The sequence below is a fragment of the Salvelinus namaycush genome, chromosome 29, assembly GCF_016432855.1.
Source record: "Salvelinus namaycush isolate Seneca chromosome 29, SaNama_1.0, whole genome shotgun sequence".
NCBI classification, from domain to species: domain Eukaryota; kingdom Metazoa; phylum Chordata; class Actinopteri; order Salmoniformes; family Salmonidae; genus Salvelinus; species Salvelinus namaycush.
In genome coordinates, this window is record NC_052335.1 from 9,288,880 (window position 1) to 9,295,074 (window position 6,195).

At 40.3% G+C, this 6,195-nt stretch overlaps 1 pseudogene; it reads right to left on the reverse strand.

The window, feature by feature from the left end:
* Window positions 1-847: 847 nt before the first annotated feature.
* LOC120023945 lies at window positions 848-5,278 on the reverse strand (annotated as a pseudogene).
* Between the last annotated feature and the right edge of the window lie 917 nt (window positions 5,279-6,195).

A 6,195-nucleotide genomic window follows, 5' to 3' on the forward strand; every position in this document is an offset into this window, starting at 1 on the left:
ATTTTAACAGTTTTAGAAACTTTAGAGTGTTTTCTATCCAAATCTTATATGCATATCCTAGCTTCTGGGCCTGAGTAACAGGCAGTTTACTTTGGGCACGCTTTTCATCCGGAGGTGAAAATACTGCCCCCTACCCAAGAGAGGTTAAGTTACCCAACCCCTCTTCCCAATCTGCTTATCAGTGGGCTAAACACCAGGCTTTATTATTTGAAAGGAAGGAATAAGCCAGAAGAGAAGAAACAATGATGCGAGTTTCAATTTATTAGTTTATCAAGTTTTCTTTTCTCTTGAGCATTATGTTGATAATGAGGAAAGCCATCACTGGAGAGGCATAATGGAATTGTTATACCATTTGAAATATGTTTAAAAGTTCCCAGATCAAAATTCCTATTAAGATATTAAACATATTAGAGGTAATCTTTTTAAACAGATAACAAATCATACATTTTCTGTAGACTACAAAAGCGTAAAATTCAGCACTGCGATGAAAATATGTTGTTATCCTGTATTTAGTCTCCAATCTGAGACAGTTGCATACAACTTATATAAAAAGGTTTTAAGAAAAATGAAATGATTTACCAAATATATCTTACATTTTATTTGAAACTTGAATCACAGATATTATCATAATTAGCACCCAATTCATATAGCCTACTCATTTCATACAGGGGTTTGCATTTATAAAATCATACATAGGACCTACAGGCTCATCACACAGATATCTTGATCAATCATGCTAAAACATTCACATAGGTCAATAAATAAATAATGTAGACAGATTTAAAACACTTTTAAAGCACGTTCAGCTGTCCAAGCAGTTGGCAGGGTAGTGGTTTCAAGGAGGAACTCAGATTATTTTGCAAAGGGAAATGACAAACAATGGAGCTGGCTTCTGTCCAACAAGATATTTGAATTTGCGCTCACCAAGGACTTTGGACCAACAGTGTCTCCTTCGAGTGCACTCTTCATTTTGAAACAAATCTTGGGCATAAACATTAACAAGTTGTCAAGACACAGATTTTTGGCCCCAATGTTCACTTTGGAGTCCCAACAGCTGTCCCAAAATTACATCCAGTGGTGTCATACTGTTGTGATCCTCTGCCAGTGGCGAGGCACCATTGCCCAATAACAGAATGACTGCTTCAGAGCGCAGGAGCTCACAGGCCAGATGTAGTGGGGTCTTACCGTCCTCCATGTGAAAACATCCGCCTCGGTTCATATATGACTGCAGACTAGGTAGTCGATGTGCTTCTTGCAGTATGAGACCCAGTATGTCCCGTCTGTCATACCTGACAGCCATCACTACATGCGGGGCCGATGATGGACAACAACAAAAGCGCTTCATCAGTGTAGTGACTGAGCAAGTATTGAGCGTAGGCTTGATGGTCATGTACGATAGTGTACAGCAATGCCTCTCTTATACACAGAAGTCAGATAGCTAGATCGCTTGCCAGAGTTTGAGTTATGAGAGCCGCTGCAGAGATTTCTTTCAGAAAAAAAAGTCACCACTGGCAGCACATTTCAATGACAAGGAATGGGTTGCAAAACCTTTGCGACTTATTCAACCTGCTCAATGAACTCAATCTGTCACTTCAGGGGAGAATGATAACTGTCTTTAAATTGGCAGATAAAGTGGCTGCATTCAAAGACAAACTGGAACTGTGGGGACGGCGAGTGGACAGGGGCATATTTGACATGTTCCAAACATTAGCAGGGATTTTGGGAGAGACCGGGCAGTCTTTCTCCCAGCTGGTGCACGATCTCCGAGCTTCGCTGTCAACAGAGTTCGAGCGTTACTTCCCAACCGCCAAAGACCCACGAAGTGCGAAGGAATGGATCCGCGACCCATTTGTGAATATCCCAGGTGAATCGTCCATGTCCGTGCAGGAAGAAGATCAACTCCTTGATGTTGTAAGTGACGGTGGCCTTAAAAGTATGTTTGAGATAATTTAACTTAATCTCTGCCGACCTTCTGGATTAAAATCAAGGCTGAATATCCTGAGATAGCCACAAAAGCACTGAAAAAGTTGCTTCCATTTCCAACATCCTATCTCTGCCAAGCGGGGTTTTCCGCAATGACGACAACAAAAACGAAATTACGGAGTAGACTGGACATAAGGAACATGTCACTGTCTCCCATCACCCCTAGATGGAACCGTCTTGTTGCCAGGAAACAAGCTCAGGGCTCCCACTGATTCAGTGACATGGTGAGTGAGTTGCAATGTTTTTATTATATGGTCAATAGAGAAAAATATGCCCTTTATGTTTTTATAATATCATCACGTTAGACCTACAAAAACTAAAAAGTTATGAAAAAGCAGCTATACTAAATTTATAGGCCTAATCGATATTGTAATGTTGTGACCCCCCAATTGTGCTCTGAATTAAATCGCTACAGTGTAGCCGCTGATATAGTAGACCCATTTTACACTGGAGGGAATCTCAAGACATTCTAGAGACATTCTCGAGTGAGCCTTCCTGCAGAGTCACCCCCCTCCAAGCATTGCAGTGTGAACAAAATTGTCTCATTGAGCCAAATGCTCTACAGTAAAATTCTTAATAGCAGAGATATTTTCCTTGTATTCTTTATGTTCTATTGAGATTTTACCAGAATATTCTTTAACAGCCTGTCAACAATTTTGAAATTGTAGCAGTACCTTTAAGAAAAGTAATCTCAACTGTGTTTTTTTTCTTGGCTGCTCAGACGGAGCAATCATCTAGAGCAGGGGATCTTAAACTTTTCAGCCTGGGACCCAAATGAGAAATTCAGTGCTTTCCTGGGCCCCAAGCTTAGGAAAATATGCAACTATATGTAAATATCAGTACATTTCATTAACCTAATTCCTTAAACAAATGCAATATAGACAAAAAACAAAAAATTATTAAATTAAATATCCATATAAATATCTATTCATGTTTATTTTCCCCCCATTAAAAACACTCTTACATACCTGTCTAGGTTGGAACTGTTGCTGTTAAAATACAAATCATTTTCATCCCAAACTGGAATAAACTGATTGATCACATCACACAGATGAATAGCAGAACACACACAGGCTTTTTCATAGTGCAACCCTAAGTAACAGTACAGATGAAAAATGATCGGGCCTTCTGTACATCTTACTGTATAAATTATTGTTGAAAGAAAGTCTAGGGTGGAACTGTTGCTGTTAAATTACAATACATCTTTTTTATTCTGAACTGGAATAAACTGATTGATCACATTTGTAGACCAGAAAACACCCACACACAGTCCTTATGAGAGGTGTGTGGCTGGTTTGAAGTTTTCATCAAGCATGTCTATTCTGGGCTCAGTTTCTGACAGTACAACACTGCGGTCATGCTCAGCATTGAGACTGTTTCTGTACTTGTTTTTTAAGTATGTCAGAGTTGAGAACCCTGACTCGCATAGGTATGTGGTGCCAAACTGGATCAGAAAATCTACTGCTTCCTCAGTCAGTCAGGAGACCGCTTCCTGCTGTAGATGAGCAACACAGAACTGTGTGAGTGTTTGCCTCAAAAAGCATCTTGCTTCAATCATTTTATTCCAGTTCAGAATAAAAATGATTACTTGTATTTTAACAGCAACAGTTCCAAACTAGACTAGTTTTCAACAGTAATTTCTACAGTAAGATGTACAGTAAGCCTGATCATTTTTCATCTTCATCTGTGCTGTTTCTAAGGTTTGCACTAAGCTAGCTAGTTTGCTTTGGCTAATGTTAGCTATTAACGTAAACTCACGTAAACTCGTACATCGCCTTGGTCCGTACAATTGCCCGTATTTTAGCGCCCCAAAAACGTAATACTTCCAGATCAACTGTAATGTCAATACCATTGTAAAGCACAATTTCTCCCCTTTCCAACATGATCAATTACATGACCTAAACGCTGCCCATTTCTGCATAATTCAAGCAGGCAATGAGCCCTGTCGGGTCTTTTTAAAAATGGCGGGTGGGGAAGCGAAACTAATGCGTGATAGTGAGGAGAGAGGTTGTGTGGGAAAATTGCTTTTTTTCACCCGATCTGTCCAACTTATCACCTTATAACCTCTAAAATGTAAATAAAACACTATAAAGAGTTTATATAATGTGTCATTACATACCTATTTGAAGGTTTGTGTCGAATTTGAATCGGGTTTTTAGGGCGGTGCTAAAGTGATCTTAGAAGTAAACAGCGGCTTTGAGAATGATGATCGCATGCAATGATGACGCAAAAAATGACTAGGTATCCCCCATTACTCCCGTCACTGTCCATTTCTTGTTTTTAAACGATGAGAGAAGTGCTACACCTGGTGGAGAGAGATTGTAAGACAGAAATAGTTGCTTTATGCGCGCTGTACGTTAAGACATGACACTTCACGATGTAACGGAGGGTCCGTTTTTTCAACTTTTCTCCAATACTATAGAGCCATTACCATGTCGATCAACGCTTGAATAGAAACCTAGTTCACACCCCCGATTTTGAAGTCAACACAGTCGCTACAGTCCCATTAGTTTTCTTTGTAGCCTCGTTTGAATGTTGCGGTTGCACACATTTGTAAGGAATGGGGCGAGTTTACGTTAGCTGTGTATAAGGCCAAGGGATTGTTTGAAAGAGAAATTCACATCTACTACTATGAGAGTTAGTACTCCCTTATTTCTGCTCATCATCACCTGTTATAAAATGACAACAATGCCTTGCTAGCTGACTTACTTTTCCACTGTCTAAGCACTGTTTCCTGACGCATTCTGCCCTGTTCTGAAATAACTCCCTGGGTTTACCATCATGCTGTGGATGTTAGGTCAGGACGTGTCGTTTTATTAATTTGTTCGTTTTGAAAGACTCATTACTAAGCACTTTCCCGCACAAAATACATTGTGGGCGCTCCTCGTTATTTCTCAACGTTTGTATGAAAGAGAGAGAAACTCATCGCTGTATTTGCGTTTCATGACAATTGAGTTCAGTCAGAACTTGTGTCTAGCATCAATCCATTTGATGACAGCAGTGAGTGATGGCAAGTGGGAATGACAAGTCAATGTGTGTCGCAGAGTGATCTTCAAGAAAACTGCAGAAAAATATCCGGTAAACCACGAAGCACACACCTCTTCCTCTCCAACTTGCGCAGCTGCCAAACTAAGCAGAGACCGCTGCTAAGCAGAGAGCGCACCGAACAGAGAGCGCACCGAACAGAGAGCGCACCGAACAGAGAGCGCAGTTGCACTTGGCCAAATCAATTCCAGTAATTAATGAAATAATTATTAATTGACTCTGACAGGTCGCGACCCACGTTGATACCCATACTTTAACAAAGAAAAAGCTAAGGTTATGCAAGCAAGTGTAACGGATGTGAAATGGCTAGCTAGTTAGCGGTGGTGCGCGCTAATAGCCTTTCAATCGGTGACGTCACTTGCTCTGAGACCTTGAAGTAGTGGTTCCCCTTGCTCTGCAAGGGCCGTGGCCTTTGTGGAGCGATGGGTAACGATGCTTCGTGGGTGACTGTTGTTGATGTATGCAGAGGGTCCCTGGTTCGCGCCCGGCTCTGGGCTTAGGGAACGGACTAAAGTTAAACTGTTACACAAGCAGCAGGGAATTATCAATGTTTTCAGTCGCAATTTAGCTTTTACTAAATATAATCCTTCCATGGTACTGATAAAATGAAACGTGGTTTGTTCTAATGTAACTTCAAGATGCTAGCGTAAGAGCTCTCTAGCTATGGTTCAGCAAAATGTCTGCATTCAGCTAACAGCTAGCACGTCGCGTTGTTATTGTGAGGACGCAGAAATTATTTTGATTAGTTGGTTAGCTAACGTTATCTACCTGTGTATAATAGCTATATTATGCAATTAACAACACTGTATAATAAGGCTACTGAACTTCTATAATCATATATTGATCATGAAGCATGTTGTTAGTTAGCTAGCTGTGTATTGTCTGCTAATGTAATGTGTACTGACACGAAAATAAACCCAGTCTGCACATGCTTATGAATTGTTTGGTTGCATTATTCAGGAGTGTAATATGTCTTAAAAGTTGGTTGCATTGTTGAATAGTTTGTAGCTATGCTTTAATGTGTAATACAAGTGGCTATTGTGATATTTACGTTACATTTGGCTTCAGAATAGAGGTTGACACACTGGAGTGAAAATTAATTCGTGTCCCATCTTGTCAATTTTTTCCAGCACTGTCTCGATCCCGCAACAGTTCTATAAATAACCC